General features: G+C 43.7%; 1 pseudogene; it reads right to left on the bottom strand.

Moving 5' to 3' along the window:
* The window catches only part of LOC148142439 (procathepsin L-like), a 40,207-nt pseudogene extending 13,967 nt beyond the window's left edge, over positions 1 to 26,240 (bottom strand).
* Between the last annotated feature and the right edge of the window lie 662 nt (positions 26,241 to 26,902).

Below are 26,902 nucleotides of genomic sequence, written 5' to 3'. Positions count from 1 at the left end.
TTTTATATCATTTCCTTCTCACCCTCAACCTATGCCCTCTAGTTCTGGATTCCCGATCCCAGGGAAAAGAACTTCTTTGTCTAATTATCCTATGCATGCACCTCATAATTTTGTAAACCTGCATAAGGTCACTCCTTACCCTCTTACGCTGCAGAGAACACAACCTCAACTTGTTCAGCCTCTCCCTATCGCTCAAATCCTCCAGTGCTGCCAAAATCTTTGTAAATCTTTTCTGAAACCTTTCAAGTTTCACAACATCTTTCCGAGTGGATTGAGACCAGACTTGCACGCAATATACAAACAGTGGCCGAACCAATGTCCTCACAACAGCAACATGACATCCCAACACCTGTATTCAATAACATGACAAATATAGGGGAGCATCACAAACGCTTTCTTCACTATCCTATCTTCTTGCAAAGACATTCAGGCCTCAGAGAGAAGGAATTCCTCCACATCTCGATTTCAAAACGCTGTTATTGTGATTCGATGATGACAATTCCGAGCCTCTCTCATTCGCGTAATTCTTATAAACCCCATTCAGTAAAGTCCCAACCTGATTAGTCTTTACTCGCGAGACAATCTTTGGTGCAGTTGTTCCCCTCCATCCCAGAAGAAAAATGGGATTATTTCTGTCTTCACTTTCCACCATCCCATTCTTTTTTAGCGAACAAATCCTCTACCAATGCCAACATGTTACGCACTAAACCATAAGCTGTTATTTTGTTAAGCAACAGCTGATGTGGCACTGCATGATATGTCTTTTAAAATTGAAGTACACACACTATATCGGCTTTCCTGTGGTAAAAAAAATGTTTTGTCTCTTTGGTCACTTATTAACATTCGTGTGCACATAGGTCCAGCAAGTTATTAAAGAGGCAAAAGAAATATTTGTCTTTAATGCAGAGCAAAGACAGTATCAAAGTGGGGAAGTCTTGGTGCGATTGGACAAACACCCTGTGATGAGCATTGATTTCACTCGTTACGGAGGAATATTTGGAAGGAAATTTGAAGCAGGTTAATCAAATCTATTCCTCCGAAGAAGAGGGTTATCACAAGAGAAACATTTTGACAGACTGGGCCCACTCCACAATAAAGTTGAGGAGAATGAGTGCTGACCATACTGAAACAAATAAGATTCGAGGGAGATTGACAGGGCTCATGGTGAGAGGATGATTTTCTTGATGGGAAAGGTGAGTACAGAACCAAGACCTGACGTAGTTATTGTCGCTATTATTTACTTATCTATGCGACTTAACTCTGTGATCTGCCTGTATTGCTCGCAAGACAAAGCTTTTCACTGTGCCTCAGTACACGTCACATTAATTTCAATTCGATTCAATTCAATTTAATTCAGTTCAGTTCAGTTCAGTTCAGCTCAGTTCAATTCAATCCAATTCAATTCCATTAATTTATTTTCCATTCATGGAATGCTGGTGTAATGCTGATGTCATTAGTCACATTTTTTTGAGATGCCAAGAATAGGGGAAATGACCAACTGTCCTGAGGAGCAATAATAGAGAGCAGGATCATGTACTTCAATTTGCTTGGAATGCAGGTTAGTTTAACGGCTGTGGGATAAAGCTTAGTCAACGATAGGTAGGGCGGAGTCAGAGATCCAGCAGACTCAAGAAGAATATTGTTGCCGAAGGGAGCAGCTTCCACAGTACAGAATGCAACTCCTGCTTCCAGACGTCACAATGGACAGCATCTGTGAAGACTCAACAACATAGAGGTGTATCCATAGTGTGACTGCCGTCCATAGAGGGAGCTCAAGCCAGCCAGTGTGGGTTAATGCAATTTAGTTGTACAGTATCTGATCGTGCAAGTGAGCAGAAATTATCGAATCAGGGGATTGTTAGTCATTAGAGTTCTCTTCCGCAGAGAGAAATGGAGACTTGAGTCATTGAATATATACAAATTTGAGGGAGATGTTTTTTTATTTCCAGAGGAGTTGCGGGTTATGAAAACCTGGAATGAGAAGGAAGGAATCAATAATTTGGAGTAAAGTGAGATCAGTCATTGAGTGTACTGAATGAGTGAGTCAGCTTGCAGGACCAAATGTCCAATTGCTGCTCCTGTAGCTGAAAATAACTTCACAATTATAGAGCTTCACAATTTCACAATGACCAGAATCAAATAGATCCCAGACGATACATCCTGTACACACCAGAGCTCCAAATTTGTTCATTCCCACTTTAGATGTGCGTTTTCCCAATGAGTGTTCGATGTTGTGGTTTTCGATGTATCTCATATTGTCCTCCCATATCATTCTCCTGTAGCTCTCCTCATCCTGAATAAAGAGATTAATATAATCAGGCTGCAGCATCTTTCATTTATAAAATTATACAGAAGTATTAAAAATCCGCTTGTGAAACCTGAAATAACATTTTGCTGTCAGGGTCCATCCTCCCACCCAGATCTGAAAATTATTAATCAGGTTCCCCTCACCCCACTCAAAATAACGCACCCATAGCAAAACCTGTCGAGCTGCCAGTCTGAGAGATTCATGCTGAAAGTGAATTAAGAATAAAATAGCTGAACAAGAGGATGGTTTAATCGACCGTCATGAATGACGTTGACAATGGATACGTTCTCTCTCCTCCCACCTGTCCCTGTCTGAAGTAAGATTAAGCCAGTGGCAAGCAGGGAATTCAATAAGCCACGTCCTTGCGAAAAAACCGAGGCCAATACATGGGCAATTACTGTGCATGTACTGTGCACCTTCTTAACCTGTTGTGTGAGAGACCTGCCTTAAGCTCCCAGCATAGTAAAATCAGTGTCAGCAAAGAGACGCTTCATTGAATGGGCCGCTTGGGATGATCAGACGGCTTCCCCATCCCTCTGTATCCAAGTTGCCCACTTCCAATTGCCTCTTCAACACCAAGAATGGATCTTAATCTTCTAGAGACAGTTTGTGGTCTTTGTAGTAAATCCAACAGGACTGCAGCGGGATCCTAGTAAATTAAGATACACCAAGTCGCTACTGATTCACTTTGTGTTTGATCAGTTCTCTAATGAAGTTAGAAACTTGGAGAAAACCCATTGAATTTCAAGATCAATGTTTTCTCAATGTCACTTCACTCAACAGGTACCTGTCATTGACTGCAACTACATATTCTCAATCTCTGCCAATTGTGTGCAGATCATTCCTATTCTGAGTGAGCTTAACATTACAGACTCTCCTTTTACCTTGGTGTACTGGTTCCCATGTTGTGATTTCCAATTTTTCCAGTCTTCATCCAATTTCGAATCGAATGTGCCTGTTGAGGCTGTAGCCAGAATAGATACCGCCACACTGCCCAGAAAGAGCCAGACGTTCATGATGGACAACCTAATAGGCGAAACCAGTGGGCTTTAGACAGGGAGTGGGTAATTTTCAAGTTAGCTGTTTCCTTATTCTGAGAAGGAACAATATAAATTGTACAAATAATACAAACAATAAAATTCCAACAATTCATCCAATGCTGAAAGTTTAATGTAATTCATCTTCATGAGGCATTGTCAGTGGATTGGAATCTTCCAGCACGAAATTGATCAAATTAATGACGTTTCAAATTTAAAACCAATTATTGGAATGAACACGGTAAAATGAAATCATACTTTTCCATAAATTGCCTTCTTGTGATGAACGTTATTTGACTCATGATCCACAGGTTTAATCAGTCAACAGCTCATGTCGTAATGATTACATTGCATTCAACCTTACATTGAGCAATAAGTCCTTAGTAGGATTAGCAACAGGGAATAAAGAACAGGTGGACATATTATATCGTTATCTTCTGTCACTTTAGAAAATTCCAAAAAAAATAATTTGAAGACGACATGTAAATCGCGAGTTGAAAGGGAAGGAAGAAATTGAACCAATGCAATCAAAATGGAAAGATACAGGAAAAAAAATCAAACTGAAAAAAACTCGTATGTCCTCAGAAAAATATAGAATTAATGATAGAATTCCGAAATTGAATGTGTGCAGCATTTTTAAAATGTTGATGTAAAACGTCACAGAACAATGGGTATTATATGAAAGTTGTTTCAGAGGACTGGTTCCAAAATGGTCACGGAAGGGATCATTCAACTGAGTATTCAAGAATCCTCCATGTTTAAGAAGTAAACGAACAAGGGAGAGGGAATTTGGCTAGCTCGTTTGATAACCTTCAATGTGAAAAGGGAAAGTTGAAACGAGAGGCAAGCATTTGTGTTTCTTTTTGCACAGAGGCTGGTGCATGCCTTGGAAATGCTGCCAGTTGAGGTGCTAGAAGTAGATGCAATGTCGAAGTTAAGATAAATGTAGACAGACACATGAACAGGCAGGATGTGGAGGGTCACAGAACATGTGAAATCAGATGAGAATAAATTAGAATAGCATCATGGTCGGCGCAACCATGGTGGTCTGAAGGTCTAGTTTTTTTGCTGCACAGTCTCATGTTTAAAACCACCGGATATCAGTGAAATAGTTAGAAATGGTTTTCTGGATGACTATGTATGTTGATGAGAAAGGAAAATAAGTCTCTGCTGGGTCTTATTCCTGTATTTCTTAAGAGCGTAGATGGAGAGCACAACCCAAGGAATAGTGGGATTTTGTCAGAAAGGTATCGAATAAGTCATTACAATTTTAAATTTCACGTTGATTGGATGAATCAAATTGACAAATACACCTTGTGGTTGAATTCATGGGGTCTAATTATAAGAATCTTTCGAAGAAGACGTGATGGAATCAATTGGAGAACAAGCTATTTTCGTCCTGGAATGTATGAAACGAGACAGGATCATCAATAATAATCCAGTAAATGATTCTTTCAACAAAAGTGGTCACAGCTTTCCGGAATTTCATATGCAATGTAAAATAGAAAATCTTGGATATCAAGCTCGTGCCTGAAACTGAAAGAAGATCAAACACAAGAAGTTGATGACAGCGTTTACATCAGTGGGAGATGGAAAGAAAGGTGAGGTAAGAGATTGGATAAACAGTGGGATACGGTTAAGGTAATATTTAGGTATCCTTATCAAGGAACTATTCAATGGTGTAGATTGTAAGAGAAGAATGTACCATTTATGGCTAAATATCAAATTCACGTCCAGTCTAAAGAAATTGATCATCACTTGTGCAAGCATCGATTAAGAGATTTAAAAAAATAGAAACTGACAAATGACAAATATTGATGAAGAGAACAAGAATATGAATGTTAATGACAAATAAAAAAAAAGAAAGTGAAAGCAAGGATTTTAATACTTATTTAAAGGAAGAAACTAGCTGAAATATTGATTATTTCGATGGTGAGATTTGCCCATGAATAATGGAAAAGACGAATGTAGCAGGGAGTTTGAACAAATATCCAGTTTCATGTTAAAAACAACAAAACAAAAAGATTCAGAATCAAGAAGTAAAGGGAGGGAATTACCTTGATCACTGAAGGAACAATTACTCAGAAAGCAAATGAGATTAAAGTCTGACATTCACTTGGATCTGACTGATTAGATCTGAACGTTTTAAATATAGTTCCTGCAGTGATAATGGGTACAATAGTGGCAATATCATTGCGGTTCAGGAATTGTTTTCGTTGATGGATATCTGCAAATAAGGCAATTCACAAAAAGGAGAAGAATAGAAATTTGGAAGATTTATGCAAGTTAGGAAATATGATGCCTAAAATAGAACGAAGAGTAACGACTGTTATCGCACAACAACAGGCCTATCGGCCCTACAAGCCTGTCTTGACGCATATTGCCCGTCACCAATGAATTGTCTTCACTTAGAGGAACCATGACCCTCAACCTCCGATCCTATTCTTGTTTTCGACCAGGTACGTCTTGAATACTGCCATTGTGTCTGCTTCCACCAACTCTTTCAGAAAGCACTCTCGGCACTCATCACTTTGTGTGAAATGTTTGCCTCTTTTAAAATGCACGCCCACTACGCATGTTTCCCTTAGTACTGACCCCTTCAGCCTGGTAAAAAGGGCTCCTACTCACTATTCGATCCATGTCATTCTTGTCCTATTATCTGACAGGTCACCCCAAAAAGCAAACCCAGTCTCCGTGATAATGAACATAACACATAGAAAATTACAGCACAGCACGGACCCTTCGGCCCTCGTTGCACCGACCTCCAGAACAAAAGTAAAGCACATCTCCATTACACAATAGCAAATTCATCCGTACGTTTTCCAAATGACCATTTAAATGCCCTTAACCCTGGCGTGTCAGCTGCTGTTGCAAGTAGTGCGTTCCACAGCCTTTCTACTCTCTCAGGAAAAAAAACTACCTCTCACATTCGTCCTATGTCTATAGTTCCACAATTTAAAGATGTCCCGTTGTGCTAGCCATTTGAGGAATAAAGGCTGTCAGTCTCCACCCTGTCTACCTCTCTGATTATCTCTTATGTCTCAATTAAGTCACCTCTCAACCTTCTTCTCTCTGACCAAAACAGAATCAAGTGCCTCAAACTTTCCTAATAAAACCTTCCATCCATAATGCAATCTAATCTAATCCAAAAATCAGGCAACATTCACGTAAATCATGACTGAACTCTCTCCAAAGCATAAACATTTTTCCTCCAATTCGGTGAGCAGAACTGTACGCAATATTCGAAATGTGGCCACACCACAGTTTTGTACAGCTGCTATATTACCTCGTGGCTCCGAAACTCAATCCATCTGCCAATAAAACATATTACAGCCGTATGCCTTACAAAGAAATTTCTTAACCTGGATAGCTATTTTCACGGATCTCTGCACATGGACACCGAGATCTCTCTGCTCATCTACACTAGCAAGAATCTTACCATTCGCCGAGTAACCTTTATTCCTGTTGCCCCCTCCAAAGTGCGCGTTACTTATGCGCGTTAACCTACACTAGGCACCGCAACCCAGCTCTGCAGATTATCTTTCTCCCTCTGTACCTTGTAACATGCATGAGCACTATCCACAACTCCACCGACCATAATGTCACCCACAAATTTACTATCATATGCTTGTCCGCCCTCATCCATATTTTGTATAAAAATAACAAACAGCAATGGCCCTAAAACAGAGCCTTGCATGACACCATTACTACATGAATCCCAGTATACACATTTCCCGTCAACCGCCTCCCTCTGTCTTCTTTTAGCGAGCCAATCTCTGATCTAAACCACGAAATCATTCTGAATCCCATGCCTTCTTACTTTGTGGAATAACCAACCATGGGGAACCTTATCAAAAGCCTTACTGAAATCCATGTACACCGCATAATCTCTTTTACCCTCATCCAACTCGTTGGTCACCATCTTATAGAACTCAATAACAATTGTGCGGAATGGGCCTCCCCTGCGCAAAACCGTGTTGACTATCCCTAATCAATGGATTCTTCTCCAGATGATCATAAATCCTGTCGCTTATACCCTGTCCCAACACTTCACTCACAACCAAGGTCAGGTTCACCGGTCTATAATTATCAGAGTTGTCTCTAGTCACCTTTTGAACAAGGCGAGAACATTTGCTATCCTTCAGTCTTCTGGCACTATTCCCGTAGCCAATGTCAACATAACGAAAAAAGCCAAAGTGTCTGAAATCTCCTCCTTATTTCCCAGGAAATCCGAAGATAAATCCCATCCAGTCCAGGGGACGTATTTATTTTCAGACTTTCCAGAATTGCTACATCTCCTACGTGTGAACCTCAGTCCTGTCTCGTCACTTAACTTGCATTTCAGTATTCTCGACAGCCTATCGCCAGAGCCAAAGTGTCCCTCATACCAGGCAACGAGATGGTAAGCCTTTTCTGTACACTCTCTATGGCATTGACATCCTTCTGATAGTGTGGCGAACAGAAATGTGAACAATATGCTGAGTATGGCCTGAAAGAGAGTTCGGTAAAGCTGAAGCATAGTCTCTCCACCCTTACATTTTCTGCAATTTCAATGAAGCCAAGCATGCGAAACGCATTTCTTTAATTACATATCTACCTACGCTGCTGCCTTCCATGATCTGCTGATCCAGAAACCAGATCTCTCTCCATACTAACTCTCCTAATGATTCTTCCATTCACTATATAATTTTCATCTGTACTTGACCTTCCTTAATGCATCAACTGACTTTCTTTCGAGCTCAACTCCACCTGCCATTTTTCTGCCCATGCAGTGACTCATTTATATCCTGCTATCTCCTCCAAAGGTCATCCTCACTGTCCACAAAACCACCAATCCTTGTCGTCCATAAACTTACTAATTTGCCCAGCCATGTTTTCCTCCAAATCAGTTATGTAGATCACAAGCGACAGATGTCAAACCACTGAATCCTGTGGAATTCCACTTGTCAGAACCCACCATTTTGAAATAAATTGTGAATAATACACAAAAACCCTCGTTCTTCTACAACGAAGCAAGGTCTGTTTCTATCTTGCCAGTTCACCCCTGAGACAGTGTGACTTTACCTTTTGTACCAATCTGCCTTGAGGGACCTTATCAAAGCTTTTACTGAAGTCCATGTCGACAGCATCAACTTTTATTCCCTTGTCTATTATCTTTCTCACCCCCGAAAAAAAGATCAATTTCGTGAAGTGTGACATTCCCCACAGATATATGTTGAGTCTATCCCTCAGAAGTCCATTTGCTTCTAAATGCCTGCAGATATTGTCTCTGAGAATCTTTTCCCATCGTTTCTCTACAACCAGTGTGAGGCTCACAGGCCTGCAATTACTATACATATCACTGTGACCTTCCTTAAACAATGGGATAACAATGGCTACTCTCAGCTCCGTTAGATCCTCACATGTGGCTTCCCCTGGTGGAATCCATTACAGCACAAATATTAAGTAAGGTCACAAAATGCCAGAGGACCATAGGTTTCCTCTCTCTCAGTGGACACAGACGGTATGTCATGGTTAACCATAGGGGTCACCTCAGGAAAGGGCAGAGGTCGAGAATGTCGGACTTTCAAGGTAACCGTATGCGATATGGAAAATAAACAATAACAGCACCTTTAAATATTACACGATAAGCAAGGTGGATCAACATAGTTTTCTGAAAGGAAATTGCATTTGTTCAAACGATTTTGAGGATATAACTACAGATTAGAACTCGTAGGAAGCAGGATAGTATTGTGTTTAGGTATCTAAAAATGTTCAAATTTGTGAGAGATGAAAGACACAAGAGCTCACACTGATGGAGTTGTGTATCAGCGGAAAGAGATAGCTAGCGAAATAATAGGAAATAGGGAGTATATAGGGAGCTATAGCGGTGACATAATGAATGAAGAGAGCCTTTTTCAGTCAAATCTATGGATATATTGATTATTAGATTACATTACAGTGTAGAAACAGGCCCTTCAGCCCAACAGGTCCATACCGACCCGCCAAAGCGCAACCCACCCATACCCCTACATTTACCCCTGACCTAACATTTAGCATGGCCAATTCACCTGACCTGCACATCTTTGGACTGTGGGAGGAAACCGGAGCACCCGGGGAAAACCCACACAGACACGGGGAGAACGTGCAAACTCCACACAGTCAGTCGCCTCAGGCGGGAATTGACCCCTGGTCTCCAGCGTTGTCAGGCAGCAGTGCTAACCACTGTGCCACCGTGCCGCCCACAATTGAACCCGGGTCCCCGGCGCTGTCAGGCAGCAGTGCTAACCACTGTGCCACCATGCCGCCCACGTTTGCAATATAAATTGGGAAGAGGACACAAACTGCTTTCAAAGGCACGGAGAGAATTTTGCGGGAGGCAGATATTTAGCAGGTGGAATAAAATATGGCAAAGTGGTTGATTCTCCATTTCGTTGGGTAAGCAGGAAAGCAGAATGTTATTAAATGGAGAGTAGAATGTAGTTGGACTAAGTGATGTAGGACAGCCCCAAATAAATTCTGAAAAAATTCTAAAAGTCTGACGCAATCTCTGGAGTGAGAATCAGAGTTAATGTTTTGAGTCTGGTTTGACATTTTCAGAACTGAAAAGGGCTGGATCTCCATGCCATGCAACAAAACTTGCAATCACAGAATTACGTATACTGAACTTAATTTGATAATTGTTTATCCATTTTCCACATTTTGTTTAAAAAGTTCACCTTATTTACTGTTGCATACTTCGAAGCTGTCCTCAAATTTAGAAGTTGTGCTTTTAATTCCAAAGTACAATCTGTTAAACCAAAACTTGACTGAAATGGCAATAACGTTAATTCGTATGTCCTGAAGAAGATCTTCATTTCAGGCACAGATCTCTGACTCAATCATTCTGCAGAATATATTTTCAATCAGAGCTTATTATCACTGTACAAGACTGTAGTGGAAGTCTTAGTCATGCCCCTTTCTGTCTCACTTGTTCTGCTTCCTCGTATTTTCAGAGATACAGAGAGCAGGGGTATATACAATGTGTGCGTGAAGTGTTCTGGTGGGATATGATGCGGGGCTAGGGCGGCACGTCAGGTGGAAGCTGGGTTTGAGGAATTGGATCGCTAATGGATTAGAGATCGATGGGGTTGGTTAACAGTAAAGAGTGTCAAGAGTCGAAAGTCAGTCTGAAAATGACGAGAAAACCTGGGAACTGCAGCATTTGCTGGTTATTGAGGGTTTAGGATTGTGACTTCAGAGGGTCAGTTGCCTCACAGGGAGGCGTTGTGTCAGTGTTTGAGATGGGGCGGGTGTTGCTGCGATTAGCTGCAGGAAGGATCGTTCTGTTGGGTTGGGTGGTTTTCTAACTTGGTAGATGTATGCCCGCCTGCATTCACTGGATAATGCATGAAGGTGAAATGCCTCGCTGATGTGTATAGAATTATGAAAGGACTCAGGATGCAATGATGATATTTCCTCTGGCCTGGGAGTCCACAGAAAGGGGGCAGGGTCTCAGGATACACAGGGGACACCATTTCCAACTGGGATGCTGAGAAATGTCTTCACTCAGGCAATGGTGACCATCTGGAGACGTTCTCCACACAGGGCTCTGGAGGCAAAGTCATTGTGATTTTTTTAAAGAAAGAAACATGTAGATTTCCAGAATCTAAAAGTGTCAATGGGTCTGAGAGAAAAAAAAAACAGGTATGGGACTTTGTGATAAAGGGTCAGCCATGATCATATCGGAAGGTGAAGCAGCGCTGATGGGAAGGTCACCCTTTCTCCCATCGCCCATTCTCTCCTATTCTTAGCATTTCTTATCACGTATTCAGTTTCTTATCTGCCCGCCAATTTCGTATACTATGGAACAGTCCAAACTCTCTAAAAACTATCAAGGACATAGCCTAGACCCTAACCTGAGTGTTAGGTGTTGCATTGCAGATGTGGTTCGATTGGTCAATCTATTCGGATTTAAGCAAAAGACACTTCATTCTTACCCCACACTTAGAAAACACGGAAACAATAAAGGCTGTATTGGAACAGTTACTTATTAGAAGTTACTGTATGGGATCTGTTAATGTGTTCCATAGTTAGTTTATTTTAAATTTCGCTTTCTTTAGTTCGTGTTTCAATTGTAGTGTTTAATTAACTTCTGTTCTACTTAAAGCCGCATGGTTTGACCAATTGCATTACACTGGGAATATCCACTTTGCATCTGCCTTTAAAATGGGAAGAAGTTAGAGTCTCGGCTACCTTCTTAAAACATTTTGAGGGGTTCTGGCCCAGACCATAACAAAAAAAAGCTCCGTACTCTGCTTTTTCTTGAGAACACATCTCTTTGAAGAGAAACAGAACAGAATCAATCCCTCTTAAAGGCATATGTTATCACACACAGCTCTCTCTCTCTCTCTCTCTTTCTCTCTGCTCCATCTCCACCTATCCGCTCAACTCTAACCTTCCCCCACACCACACTCCACATATCCCTTATTCTCTGCTGCTATCAGTTGTAATGAAAGGGAAACAGACTCAAAGCATTAAATCTGGTTTCTTCCCACAGTTGCTGCCAGTGATTCGCGGTTCACCATATTCATTCCAAAGATAGTTAGGGATGGATAATGGTGGTTGCTCTAGCCAGTGAATACACCAGCGTGTGAAAGCTGAGGTTTTTGCACTGCGAACTCGGAGGTTCGAAAACTGCACTCCCCTGCAGACACCGTACTGTCTCTGAGCACAGATACTCCCAAACTGTAAATCAAGCTTAGGTTTATGCCTCCTGGAACACAATTATCAGATAATCACCCCCTCAATGATACATAAGAATGAACAAATTTCAGGCTCCATTACATGAGCACTGAGCTGTTGTTCCTTGACCTGCAGGCATTTATCTGTGTGTTGTTGGTATGGATCAGGCAGGTATGTACCAACCTACCCAAGTATAGCTGGAAAATATCATTTACAATCCATCCAAATAATATTGTTATTGAAGAATTAGAATTCATCGCATTAAGCAGGACCGGGGGCGGCACAGTGTTTCAGTGGTTAGAACTGCTGCCTCAGCGCCAGGGACCCAAGTTCCATTCGAGCCTCGGGCGACTGTCTGTGTGGAGTTTGCACGTTCCTCCGGGTGCTCCGGTTTCCTCTCACAATTCAAAGATATGCAGGTAATGTGAATTGGCCAAACTAAATTGCCCATAGTGTTAGATGCATTAGTCAGAGTAAATGTGGGAAATGTATGTGGGTGTGTTACTCTTCAAAGGGTCGGTGTGGACTTGTTGGGCCGAAGTGCTTGTTTCCACACTGTAGGGAACCTAGTCACCTTGTGAAATCTGGTATTTGTAAATATACCGTTCTGACTTCAACTACATGTTTCAGACAGAGAGAGACAAGCTGACAAAAAAACAGTGTGAGAGAGAAAAACAGACGCATAGAGAAACAGTGAGAGAAGGAGACGCAGAGAAAACGAGACAGAAAGACAGTTTCTGGGTGTGTGTGAGAGAGAGATGGAGAGACAGAGGCAAGGAGTAACACAGACAGTAAGAGACAGAGAGAGACAATCAGACGTGCAGAGTGGGATAGAGTGAGAAAGGAGGACAGACAGAGGTGACAGTGACAGACAGAAAACGACAGAGAGTGAGAGGCAGAGAGGGAAAGAGCGACAAAGAGATGAAGAGTGAGGCAGCAGGGAGACAGAGAGACATACATGGGGAAGAACAAGAAAGAAGGACAGAGAGAGAACGGCAGTGAGAGATCGAAAGTGACAGAGAGATGGTGCGAGTGAAAGACACTGTGAAGGACACGGACAGACAGTGAATGAGGGAGAGTCAGAGACAGTAGAAACAGAGAGATACACAAAGAGAGAGAGAGATCGATGGAGACAGAGACATGGAGGGGGGAAGATCAAAAAGAGGAAAAGAAACAGTCAGTGAGAAAGAAAGTTACTGTGTGTGTGAACAAGAGACACTACGGGGGAGTGAGGAAAACATTGAGATACACTGAAAGAGAGAGAGTGGGAGACAGTGGGAGAGGAAGGCTCAAAGGGACAGAGGTGCTGAGACAGAAATAGTGAGAGGGAAAGACAGTGAGAGAGGTAGGGAGATGTATAAAGAAAGGAGACTGGGATAGAGGGAGAATGAGACAGACAATGGGAAACAGGAATAGAGGAGACATTGAGAGAGAAAGGGAGAGTTACAGAGAAAGAAAGACAGAGTGACAGAGAATGTGTGTGCACGTGAGAGGGAGAGAGAGAGATACCATGAAGGACAGCGATCGAGAGAGATAGAGTGAAAGAAAGAGCAAGTCAGAGACACAATAGAAACAGAGAGATGCACGAGGAGAGAGAGAGATAGTGAGAAAGACATGGGGAGCAAGAAAGAGGAACAGAACAAGTCAGTGAGAGAAAGAGAGGCAACATGTCTGCGAAAGAGAGATACTGTGAGTGAGAAATCAAGGCAGAGGGGGCTGACAGATACAGTGAGATGTACAGAAAGAGAGAAAGTGGGAGACAGAGAGAGATATTGGGAGAGAGAGATACAGTGAGGTGGGGAGAAAGAAGGACAGACAGAATGAGAGTGTGAGTCAGTTAGACCGAGAGAGAGGAGAGGTACTGTGACAGAAAGAGAGAGAGGGAGAGACAGTGACAGAGAGAGAGAGATAGAGACAGAAAGAACGAAAGAGAGAGAGAGACTATAAGAGAGACATAGGGAAAGATTGAGAAAGATGGACAGAGAGAGATCGATAGTGAGAGAGGGCCAGTTTGAGAGAGTGAGACGAGATACAAAGGCACTGTGAAGGATAGAGAGAGAAAAAGTCAGAGAGAGAGGGATTCAGAAACAGAGGAAACACACAGTGACACAAGGAGGGGGTGGGAGAGAGAGAGAGATAGACATGAGTGGGGAGAATGAGCAAGAAAAAGGAACAGGGAGAGTCATTGAGCGAGAGAGTTGTTGAGGGAGACAACAAGACGGTGAGAAAGAAAAGAATAAGGACACAGACAGTAGATGAGAAAAAGAGAGAGTGCGATAGAGGGAGAATCAGGGAGAGAGAAAGAGACAGAAGGAGAGAGACAATGAGATGAGAAAGTGGGAGACAGTGAGTTACAGAGGGAGAGAGAGAGAGAGAGAGATTGAACCAAATGAAGACAAACAGAGAGAGGCATAAAAAAGAATCACCAACCTGAATTACCTCTTCTCTGAACCAGTTAAAGAGTCTGCCCTTCAGCCGTCAATTTATGTCACAGTCCCTATTGGGCCACTCCTTCTTTTCATTCAGACATTTACATCTTGCAAAACATACTCTTGGCCAAACGAACCATAGCACGTCCATCCAGGTTAACAGGGATAGAATGTAAAGTGTAAAAACAATTTGATAACATTTGCATGTTCCTTTGCTTCAAACCAATTTAATGCCAATACTCTGGTGGCTGTTTTCAAACTCTCCTCAAGATGAGACATTTATTCTGCAACCAACAATTCAATGTGTGTGTTTAATTAAATACATTCTACAAAAGTATTGCATGCAATACTTACTGTCAGAAGCAAGTACTTCATCTGAAGAAATACTTTTATATTGAACTTTCCACCTACCCTTCCCTCATAAGATCAGCGGAAATGTGCAATTTACTTAAACAAGCTGACATCTGGCAAATGGACAACCTGACAGTGAAGCATTGCCTCACCACTGCTCCTGATAATGCGTCAGTCTGTATACTCTGTAGTTTAGTTTGCATCCATTTAAATCAAAGATTTTAAATATTTCATCGTTTGTAACAAAATTGAGTTCCAGTCATGAGCAAAGACTCAACATGATTTCATCATTGAATCCAGGGTAAGGTAAAGATTGTTGTTAATTAAAGGAAGCGGTGCGTAAAGCTGACGTTTGTTGGGAGGGGCATCATGTAGTTCAGTGAGAATGAACAGGTTTCTTTAAAACAAGCTGATGTTAAACCCCAGACCTGGGGATTCAGAACAACTTTTTGAATTCAGGACAGTAGGACTAAAAAAAATGAATTAAGAGAGAAAACAACATGAAATTAAACCAGTGAGAGAGATGAAAGTGTTTGAAAAAGCTTTCGACAGATAAAGCGAAAGCTGATTAGAAAAGACAAATATGTACCAGAGTGGCAGCGAACGATCATGATCACTGCAACCAATATTCTGAGTATTTCGAAAGTTGATCTTCAAATGTTGTGATTGTATTAATTTTCAGTACGACTTCTGTTCACTAATGACCAATTCATGGATCTGCTCATTTTCACTAGGACATTGCTTCTGTTGTATTATTGAGAAGTGGAGTGAATGTTCCTCTCTGAGGACAGACCCAAAATATCATCTTTTTTCTCTGTTTTTCACAGCGTCCCAATTGCAAGTTTTCCTGCCTCTGCCAGTTGTCGGTGCATAACTGTCTTTTCTGATTACCTTTTGCTTTATCTGTAGAAACCTATTTCTAACACTTGTTTAGGTCTGACGCCAGTTTAATTTCATATTGTTTTCGCTTACTGCATTATTTTGTTAATCCTGAATTACTGAATACAAAAGTGTTCCTAAGCACCAGGCGCAGGGCTTAACGTCTGCTTTATATATATATTCTTTTAAAAAAATAACTTTTTTTGAAAAAAAATCAACCTGTTTTGAGATGTTAATGCACAGCTCTGGAGCATGTGTATGGACACTACCACTGTACTACAAGATACCTCTTCCACGCGCGACTTCATTTAATTAACAAAACTCTTTACCTTCCCATGGATTCCATGATCAGATCCTGTTGAGCTTTTGCTCATGATTGAAACTCAATTTTTTTACAAATTATGAAACCGTTAAAACCTTTGATTTAAATGCAAGTGAACCAAACTACAGACTGTCACATTATCAGGAGCAGTGGGGAGGCAAGGCTTAACTGTCAGGTTGTCCACTTGACAGATGTCAGCTGGGCTGTGTCTTTGAGTAAAGTGCACATTATCGCTGATTTTGTGAGGGAAGGTTATGCTTCCAGTGGAGAGATCAGTATAAAAGTATTTCTTCAGATGAAGTACTCGATTCCGACAGTAGAATTGGACACAAAACCTTATTTTCCTCATTAAAAAAAAAGAGTAGTGTTTATTTAATTACACAGACAGGAGTGTTCCCTCCCAATGGGGAATACTTCAGCGGTCCAGGTCATTCGACCTCAGACATTTGGATGACCATCCTCCAAGGCGGACTTCGGGACAGGCAGCAGCGAATAGTGGCCGAGCAGAGGCTGATAGCTTAGATCGGTACCCATAGTGAAGGCCTCAACCGGGAACTTGTGTTCATGGCACACTACAGATGTCCACTATTGCACTATATACACACACACACACTCCTATATACGCACACATAGACACGGACACACGTGGGAAGCTAGGTAAGTAATTTCTGGGCCAGTTGCTGAGGTATTCGTATCATCGATAGCAACAAGTGAGGTGCCGGAAGATTGGGGTTTGGTTAACATGGATGGAAAAGATGGGAAGGAAAACCCAGGGAACTATAGACCGGTGAGTCTGACATCAGGGGAGGGAAGGATGTTGGAGTGAATCCTGATGGAAAGCACTTCCATGTATTTGGAAAGGCAAGGAATGATTCGGGATAGGCAATATGGTTTTGTGCATGGGAATTCGTGTCAACATTGACTTGATGTTTTGAAAAATGTTTGAAGATGATTGATAGGAAGGCATTTGGCATGCTTTCCTTCATTGGCCAAAGCATGTAGTATAGGAGTTGCGAGAACATATTGCGGCTGTTCAGGACTTTGGTTAGGCCACTTTTGGAATATTATGTGCAAATCTGGTCTCCCTCCTATTGGAAGGATGTTCTGAAACTTGAAAGCATTCAGAAAAGATTTACAAGGATGTTGCCAGGGTTGGAGGATTTGAGCTACAGGGAGAGGCTGAATCGGCTGGGGCGGTTTTGCCTGGAGTGTCAGAGGCTGGGGGGTGACGTTGTCGAACTTTATATAATCATGAGCAGAATGGATAGGATAAATAGACAAGGTCTTTTCCCTGGGGTGGGAGAGACCAGAACTAGAGAGGATAGGAGGATGCGAGGAGAAAGATATAAAATTGACCGAAGGGGCAACGTTATCTCGCAGAGGGTAGTGTGTGTATGGAATGAGAGTCCAGAGTAAGTGGTGGATGCTGGTACAATTATAGCATTTAAAAGGCATCTGGATGGGTACATGACGAGGAAGGGTTTGGAGGGATATGGGCCGGGTCCTGGCAGGTGGGACTAGATTAGGTTGGGATATCTCGTCGGCATGGACGGGTTGGACCGAAGGGTCTGTTTCCATGCTATACATCTACATGAATCTATGAAAGAAGAGCAGTGGACGTGATCTGTATGGAATTCAGTTAGGCACTTGAAAAGGTTCCTCATGGTAAACTGTTCAGCAAATTAAGATCATGTGGAATATCGGGAGAACTAGCCATTTCACTGTAGATTTGGCTCAAAGGGAGGAGACAGAGGGTGTTGGTGGATGGTTATTTTTCTGTCTGGAGCCCTATGACCAGTGGTGTCGCACAAGGATCGGTGCTGGGTCCACAGTGTTCAATCAGTTACATAAATTACTTGGATGCGAAGATAAGAGGCATAGTTCCTAAATGGAAGATGGTTAAAGTTGGAGGTGCAGTCGACAGCGAAGATGCTTACCTCAGAGTACAACAGGATCTTGATCAGATGGGCCTCTGGGCTGAGGAGTGGCAGATGGATTTTAATTTAGATAAATGTGAAGTGCTGCATTTTGGGATGGCAAATTAGGGCACGACTTGTACACTTTATGGAATGGTCCCGTGGAGTGTTGTCGAACAAAGGGACTTTGGAGTGCAGGTTCATAGTTCCTTGATAGTGGAGTTGCAGGTAGACAGGATAGTGAAGAAGGCATTTGGTATACTTTCCTGTGTTGGTCAGAACATTGAGTATAGGAGTTGGAAGGTCATGTTTTGGCTGCGCAGGACATTGGTAAGGCCACGTTTAGAATGCTGTGTTCACTTCTGGTCTTCCTGATGAAGGAACGATGCTGTGAAATTTGAAAGGGTTCTGAAAAGATTTATAAGGATGTTGCCAGTGTTTGAGCTGAAGGGAGAGGCGGAATCGACTGGGGCTATTTCCCCTGGAGCATGGGAGGCTGAGGGGTGAAGTTACAGAAATTTTTAAAATTAAGAGGGGCACGGAGAGGGTGAAGAGCTATAGACTTTTCCCCTCTGTGTGGGGGATTCCAGAACTGGAAGGCATAGGTTTAAGGAGAGGGAAAAGATTTGTGAGAGATCTAAGGGGGAAACTGTTCATGCAGATGGTGGTATGTGTATGGAATGCGCTGCCAGAGGAAGTGGTGGATGTGTGTACTGTTACATTTAAAAGCCACCAGGATGGATAATTCAATCGGAAGCGTTTGGAAGGAAATGGGGAAATGCGAGAAAATAGAACTGGATTAATTGAGGATATTTGGTCTTAATAGACGAGTGGGACCGAAGTGTACTGATCAGCTCCATGATTCCTTGATTCTACTTGGAGCGTTGCATGGCAACGAGGCCAGTCCCATCCTTCACAACACTGGGAACTGGTAGAATCTCAGTACGGAGTGACACTTGTTGTTTGTGCACCGAGGGGCTATGCAAAGCTTGATGCAACCCCACACAAAGGGGTGGGGGGGGGGCGTGGACATCATGTTGAGGGCGATGGTGGGTATGTTCGCATACTACATTCGCGTGGCGCCTGCCCAATCAATTGTGCCGTCGCCACGTTGTGACCACTTCCGAAAACCAAAAACTTGATTCTGCACCAATTCACACGCAGGCGACCTCACACGCTCCTGAACACTTTCCCCAATTCGAAACACTTCACCCCACTCCACCCCCACCCAGAGGACTACCGTTGGAATGATAATAAGAACACATCCTGCAGTTAGAAACCAGGGGCTCTCGTGTTTGAGACACTGTTACCGCCACCTTTGTGCGGCATTGTATCTGTCTCTTTGTTCCTGTCTCTGTTTCTCTTTCCCTGACCCTCACCCCCCGACTCTCTAGTGGTTGTTAGTGGATCGTTCTGGAGGCTTATAAACAGCGTTGTCCCACAAGGATCGGTGCTGGGTCCACTGTCTTTTCTCAGTTACATAAATTACTTGGATGTGAACATCGGAGGCACAGTACCTAAGTGGCAGATTTCACTAAAATTGGAGGTGCAGTGGATAGCGAAGAAGCTTAGCTAGAGTTAGGGGGGATATGGGTGAAATGCAAGCAAATGGGACTGTATTAATTGAGGATACTTGGTCTTAATGGTGAGTTGGACCGAAGGGTCTGTTTCTGCACTGAACAGCTCCATGTCTCTCTGACTCTATTTGGAGCATTGCAAGGCTACGAGGCCAGTCCCATCCTTCCCAGCACCGGGGACAGATAGAACCATCACTACGGAGTGACACTTAGTGTTTGTGTGCACACAGCTTGATGCAGCCGCACACAAAGTGGGACCATCAGGGTGAGGGCGGTGTTGGGTATGTTCATCCCCCCCATATCTCCGGTTTTGTACTTGGACTCCCTGCAGACACAGTCTATCTTAGGCTGCCAGATCAAGTGGATGTTGCCTCGGGTGACTGAAACAGTGCAGTTTTGGGGATGGGCCAGATCAGCGCCATGTCCAAGAACAGAGAGTGCATCACACCTGGTAACCAGGTTTTTACTCATAAATGGGGCGGGAGTGGTGGTCCTAAAAGACCAGTGTCTGCTTCACTTTGGCCGTGCACTCCTCCCTAGATTTTATGCACACCCCAACCCGTCTGAGCTATTTTCCCAGCACCTTTAGGCAATCTGTCCTGACTGTTTAGGGAATGAAGGATCAGTCAGCCGAGTTCCCACAGAACATGCCTCAATTTCCCTTGGTTCCCAAAGCTAGTTGGAACTGATCCCAGATGGTCATGAGTCTGTGCACTGACAGCGGGTCCCAGCAGAAAACAGCGTCAAAATCCGTGTACAGGAAGGCGTTGACCTGCAGGCCTCTACTGCCTGGAATAGTCTCCCTTGTCAGGGTCACATCCATCCTGATGGACTCAGCAAAGGGCTCTATACAACACACAAACAAGGCCGGTGCAAGTGGGCAGCCCTGCCTAACCCTGGATCTGACGGGGAAGCTTCCAGATCCCACCCGTTTATTGAGATTGCGCGAACGATGTTGTTGTGGTGCAGTCGGATCCAATTGCAGACTCCCTCCCCAAAGCAAATTTTGGAGAGTAGGTCCCACATGGAGGTGTGTGTGATATTCTGTCAAAAGCCTTCTCCTGGCCCAGGCTGATGAATTCAGTTTATTGAGGACATGACAAAGATGGTTAGTGAGACAAAAGTGGACAATATTGACTTCAGTCCTCCTCATGACAGACTGGTACAAAAGCTTGCTATCAGGGATGAGATGGCAAGATGTATACAGAACTGGAGTAGTAGGAAGGCAGAGGGGGCAGTGAATGAATGGTTTAAGGAATGGAGACTTGTGATTATTGGTGTTCTGCAGGGATCAGTGCTGGGAGCTCTGCTGTTTATGGTCGATTTGGAGGAAAACGTGGTTGGTTATTTGATAGGCTTGCATATTATACAAATATTGGTGGAATTGCAGATAGTGAGGAAGATTGTCAGAGGATACAGCAGTTGGAGTTGAGATTACTTACAGTGTGGAACCAGGCCATTTGGCCCAACAAGTCCACACCGCCACTCCGAAGCGCAACCCACCCATACCCCTACATTTACCCCTTAGCTAACACTCCGGGCAATTTAGCACGGGGAGAATGTGCAAACTCCACACAGTCAGTCGCCTGAGGCGAGAATTGAACCCAGGTCTCTGGCGCTGTGAGGTAGCAGTGCTAACCACTTTGCCATCGTGCCGCCCAACAAAAGGGTGGTGATCCATTTTCAAAGGTCAAGTGTAGATTTAATAGTGAATGGTCGAACCTTTAGGAGTATTAACATGCAAGGCGCTGTGGGTGTGCAGGTTTACAGATCATTAAAGGTGGCATCTCAGGCTTTTAAGGGAGTGAAAAAGGACTATCGCATGCTTGCCTTCACTGGAAGGGGCATTGAGGATATGGATAGATGAGTTACGCTGGAGCATCATAGAACTTTCATGAGGCCACACTTGCGATACTGTGTGCGGTTCTGGTCACCAGAAGGATGTGGATGCTTTGGAGAGGGTACAGAAAATGTTTACCAGGATGTTGTCTGGTATGGGGAAGTTTAGCTGTGAAGAAAGGTTGGACAGACTGGGGCTGTTCTCAATAGAATGCAGGAGGTTGAGGGAGCTGATCGAGGTTTATAAGATTGTTAATGGCGTGGACAGAGTGGACAGTAGGAGACAGGGTTGAAGGGTCACAGGTTCAATGTGCGAGTGAGGGAGGAAGGGAGAAGTTGAAAAGAGATGTGAGAGACAAGTTCTTCACAGAAAGGCAATGTGCTGCCAGATGAAGTGGTGGAAACAGACTCGACAGCAGCTTTAAAGCAACACCTGGACGAATACATGAATAGGAAGGGAAGGGAGGAATAGGAATCTTGTAAGTGAAGACAGTTGTAGAAAGTAAGGAAAAATGACTTGTCACAGGATTGGAGGGCCGAAGGGCCTGTCGCTGTGCTGCGTTGTTCTTAGTTCTCTTCTTCTCTGTGGTCTCCGATCTGAGACCTGAGCAAGCTGCAGCTCCATGAGAGCTGTTTGAGATTGTGAAACAGCACTAATTTTAGTATCTTGCATTACAGCAAATAATCAACACTTGACCAGCATTGCAGAGTAGAAAGGAATCATGATTTAGCTCCTGCTACATTGCTCTATATGGGATCTTGCTGTGCATCAATTGTCATCATGCCATTTTTGCACGCAGTGAGATTTCTCATCAGCCAACTCCTAGTTTTGGAAAGGTTTCAAAAACGTCTGGCCTGAAAATCAACTTCCGGCTGACATATTTAATGTTTGATGTTGGTGAGAGAGACAATCCCTGGGATCTTGCTGTGCCATCTCTAAAAAAAAATCCCTGTCTTTTAATTGATCCCGTTTCTTTTATCCCAGGGAATTATTATTCGCTTGGAAAATCCAAAGAGAGAGAGAGAGAGAGTTTGGGCAAGGTGAACTTTGAAAAGAGCATCCCCCAAGAGGAGAACATAATCCTGAGGCCTATTCCACAGGCCGCACTCCGTGGGGCCCCACTTCAGTTGGGTCCATTTATTTTCCCAAAGACTGGTTTCATCTGTTGGACCCTAGTTTTTTTTAACAGTCCTCTGGTTAACTGGGTCCTGTCAGATTATGGGCCTGTCATTTTAAAACAGGTTTGAAGCCTGGGGTTAAAGTCACCAAGGTCTTCAGATTTGACACAAAGCTTTTAACCCCCACGTCCCCACCCACAGCGAGTGTCTGACTGACAGAACTTCCCAAAGAGGAAAGTAAAATCCTAAATGTCAAACTTTCTCTTAAAGACTTGTTATAATGTCAGAGTAATAATGTGTGAATCTTCACATTGAGAGTGAGAGAGAGACTTGTAAATGGGAGAGAGGCAGGAGAAAGACAGACAGGGTGGGTGTAAGGGAGAGACATTTGAGATTGTGAAGTAGCAGTTATGTCAATGCCTGTAGTTGCAACAAATATTGAACATTTAAGCGGCCCCCATCAGAAATATGGAACTAATCTTGCTGCTGACAGGTTTCTGCCTGTGAGATCTTGCTGTGCTCTGACAGCCTGCGGCAATGCGATCGAAGCAACGAGCGTTTCAATAAACCAATAGCTTTAATGCTGCCCGGTGGGTCTATAATTAAAATCCCTGAGCTTTTTCCCAATTTGATCGTACTTGGGTTTGCTGAGAAATGTTTTGTGTGAAGGAATAACCTCTTGATGTGTAACTTGTTTGAAAACCAAGCCGCCTTTCCAGTTCCAATAATCTTTTTCTCTCCCACTCTCTCCGTCCACCCCTTGCAGGAATTGCTATTTTGAAACTACGACAGGACAAGAAATCCTTCCCTTGGATAGACCTTTACTTCAGTGGGGAGTGGTGGACATCAGCCTGAGGCCTATTCGTCAGGCTGCACCCCATGGGGCCCGTGTGAGTTGTGCCTATTCTTCAGCCTGAGGTTTGATTTCCTCTGGGATGCCCTCGATTTTTAAAGGTCTCTTGTTAACTGAGATTGATTGTGGCTCTGTCATTTTAATGCAAGTTTTAATGTGGTGAAAATAAACAGGGCCTTGGGATTTGACACAAGCATGTTAAGTATCTGACACACAGAACTCCAAAAAGAGGAAATTACAACCCTGAATGTGAAACTCTCCTTAAAAAATTGGTACAATGTCAGAGTAATGTGTGGTGTGTGGGCAGGATGGACGAGACAAGATAAAGACAGAGTGAAAGAGCGCGGGGGAGAGAGAGAGCGTTACAGCTCGCAGTCACAGTGACATCAGGAAAATCCCAAGTGGGAACCTCAGCAAATATCCCTACCGTCCGGCCAGTTCTTCGAGGCTACTGAGGGGTCATTGTTTAATGTTTTCAAACTGCGCAGCTCACCTTTAGAAAGCATAAAAATCCTTAAAATGTTTAAAAGGAAAGAAGGAATGATCAAGCTTTTCGTGCTAGAGTTAACATGACAATGTTCACTGAGATCAAACGAAGTTGAAGTTCTGACATTAATATCTCAACAGGACAGGCAGCTCTCTGGGCGGGGATTGAGAGACATTGCAATGTGTCTGAGGGTGGAGACAGTAAACCCCTCAGGGACAATAAATCTGCAGAAGAATATGTCAAATTAATTATCATGTTACTTCTCTATCTGTCGAGAGATAGAGCAGCTCCCTCTGTCTGGTAGAGATTGTCTGTGGTGGGGGGTGTTCCGGGAGTGGGGGGAGAGAGAGAGGGACAGACAGATTGATGTACATGTGTGTGTCGAGAGAGAGGGATAGACAGAGAGAGAGTATTTGGTATCTGCAGCAACAGTTGACACTGAAACAGCTTCACACCGGAGAAAGGAATTAGATTCTCGGGCCGGCTGCTGCAGTAGTGCTGGGCTGGGAACAATGTCAGCTGAGTTGTGTCTTTGAGTAAAGTGCACATTATCGCTGATCTAATGAGGGAAGGATATGCTTCCAGTGTAGAGATCAATATAAAAGTAGTTCGTCAGGTGAAGTACTCGCTTCTGACAGTAGCATTGGACACAAAACCCTGTTTACCTCATTAAAAAAAGAGCAGAGTTTATTTAATTAAACATACACACATTAAATTGTTAGATGCTGAATAAATGTCTCTCCACGAGCAGCTTCTGGAAGCAGCCACGAGAATGTAGTCATCAAATGGGTCCGAAGCAAAGCGACATGCAAATGGAATCAAATTGAATTTGCACTTTGCATTTACTCCTGTTGACCTAAGAGATGGGTGAATGTGCTGTGGTTCGTTTGGCCATGAGATTGTTTTGCAAGTTGTACTAAATTGGAGGAAGGCAAATTTTGACGGTATTTGCCAAGAACATTTAATAACTGATTGGCAGCAGATACTCGCAGGTAAAGGAACAGCCGTCAAAAATGAGATAATCAGAGTACAGAAGTAAGGTGGAATACAGGGCGGGTAGATGTAAGGTGGAGTAAACATTCACATTAGAAACCCTGGACTAAAACCCTCTGAACTTGGGTCATGAGATGGGGAATTCATATTTAAACTAAGAGCCACTTCGCTCTCTGGCTGAGACAGACAAGGCATGATGCAAGCTCAGGGGCAGCAATCTGGAACAGGGGTAAGATAAAGGGAGTCCCACAAATGCCTCAGCTAAAAGACAGTGAAGGAGCAAGTGAGGGCTGCAGATGCTGGCGATCAGAGTGGAAAAGTGTGGCGCCGGAAAAGCACAGCAGGTCAGGCAACATCCGAGAAGCAGGAGAGTCAGCATTTCGGCCATCCGCCCATCATCAGGAATCTGGGACGGGGGGAAGGGAACTGAAAGATAAACTGTGGGTTAGTTGGTGGTGGGCCTGGGGGGAAGAGAGCTTGGAAGGTGATGGGTAAATGCAGGTGGGGAGAGGGTGATGTGTCGGAGGGGAGTGTGGAGCGGATTGTTGGGAAGGAAGATGGACAGATGGGCCATGTCACGTGGGCGTTGCTGAATTGGAGGTTTGTTTCTGGGATGAGGTGGGGGTAGGGGAGATGAGGAAACTGGTGAAGTCGATGTTAATTTCGCGCGGTCGGAGGGTCCCAAGGTGGAAGATGAGGCGTTCCTCCTTCAGGCATTGGGTGGCTTGGACTTGGCGTGGTGGCGTCCCAGCACTTGCATGTCTTTGGGACTGTCAGAGTGGGAGTTGAAGTGTTCAGCCACAGGGTAGTGGGGTTTGTTTGGTGCCTGTGTCCCAGAGTTGTTTCCTGAAACAATCCACAAGACGGTGTCCCGTCTCCAAATGTACAAGAGACCATTTCGGGTGCAACCGACACAATAGATGAGGTGTTAGGATGCACAGAAAAATATCTGCCAGATGTGGAAGGATCCTTGGGGCCTTTGTCAGAGGAAAGGGGGGAGGTGTGGATGCAGGTTTTACACAGCTTGCTGCGATAAGGGAAGGTGTCGAAGTGGAGGGTGGTTTGGTGAGGTGTGTGGAACTAACCAGGCAATTACTTTTGGAATACTCTCAGTGGACTGCTTCCACATTCACTCCGTGACTCCCTGGTGAGGTCCACGCCCCATCCCCCCCCCCCCCCCCCCCCACCAACCGACCCGTCACTCCCTGCACCTTCACCTGCCACCGCATGAAGTGTAAAACCTGCATTCAAACACCTTCCTGCTCACCCCTGTCCAAGGCCCCAAAGGATCCTTCCACATCTGCCAACGATTTTTTTGTGCATTCAAACACCTCATCTACTGTGCCTTTTGCTCTTGGTGGTGTCTCCTCCACATTGGTGGTACAGGACGACAACCGATTCGGGATAGGCAGTATGGCTTTGAGCATTCGAATTCGTGTCTGAATGACTTGATGATTTGAAGAGGTTTGATGAGAAGGCGTTTGGTATGCATTTCATCATTGGACAGAGTATTAAGCAAAGGAGTTGGGAGAGTATATTGCAACTGTACAGGACATTAGTTAGGCCGTTCTTGGCATATTATGTGCAATTCTGGTCTCCCTTCTATTGGAAGGATGTTGAGAAACTTGAAAGGGTTCAGAACAGATTTACCAGCATGGTGCCTGGGTTGGAGGATTTGAGCGACCGGGAGAGGCTGAATACACTGCTGCTGTTTACACTGGTGTGTCAGAGGCTGAGGGGTGACCGTGTATAATTTTATAAAATCATGATGAGAATGGATAGGATAAATAGACAAGGTATTTTCCCTGGGTGTGGGAGCCCAGAACTAGAGGGGATAGGTGTAGGGTGAGAGGAGAAAGATATAAAAGTGACCGAAGGGGTAACTTTTTTCTCGCAGAGGGTGGTGTGTGTATGGAATGAGCGGCCAGAGTAAGTGGTGGATGCTGTTAAATTACAGCATTTGAAAGGCATCTGGATGGGTACATGAATAGGAGTGGTTTGAAGGGATATAGGCCGGATGCTGGCAGGTGGGACTCGATTGGGTTGGGATATTTGGCCGGGATGGACGGGTTGGACCGAAGAGTCTGTT

The sequence above is a fragment of the Chiloscyllium plagiosum genome, unplaced genomic scaffold (assembly GCF_037043375.1).
Source record: "Chiloscyllium plagiosum isolate Xiang-an unplaced genomic scaffold, Cpla_swu_hap1 HiC_scaffold_29, whole genome shotgun sequence".
Taxonomy (NCBI): Eukaryota; Metazoa; Chordata; class Chondrichthyes; order Orectolobiformes; family Hemiscylliidae; genus Chiloscyllium; species Chiloscyllium plagiosum.
Note: the sequence above shows the minus strand (reverse complement) of the source record. Positions and strands in the feature narration are given on the sequence as shown.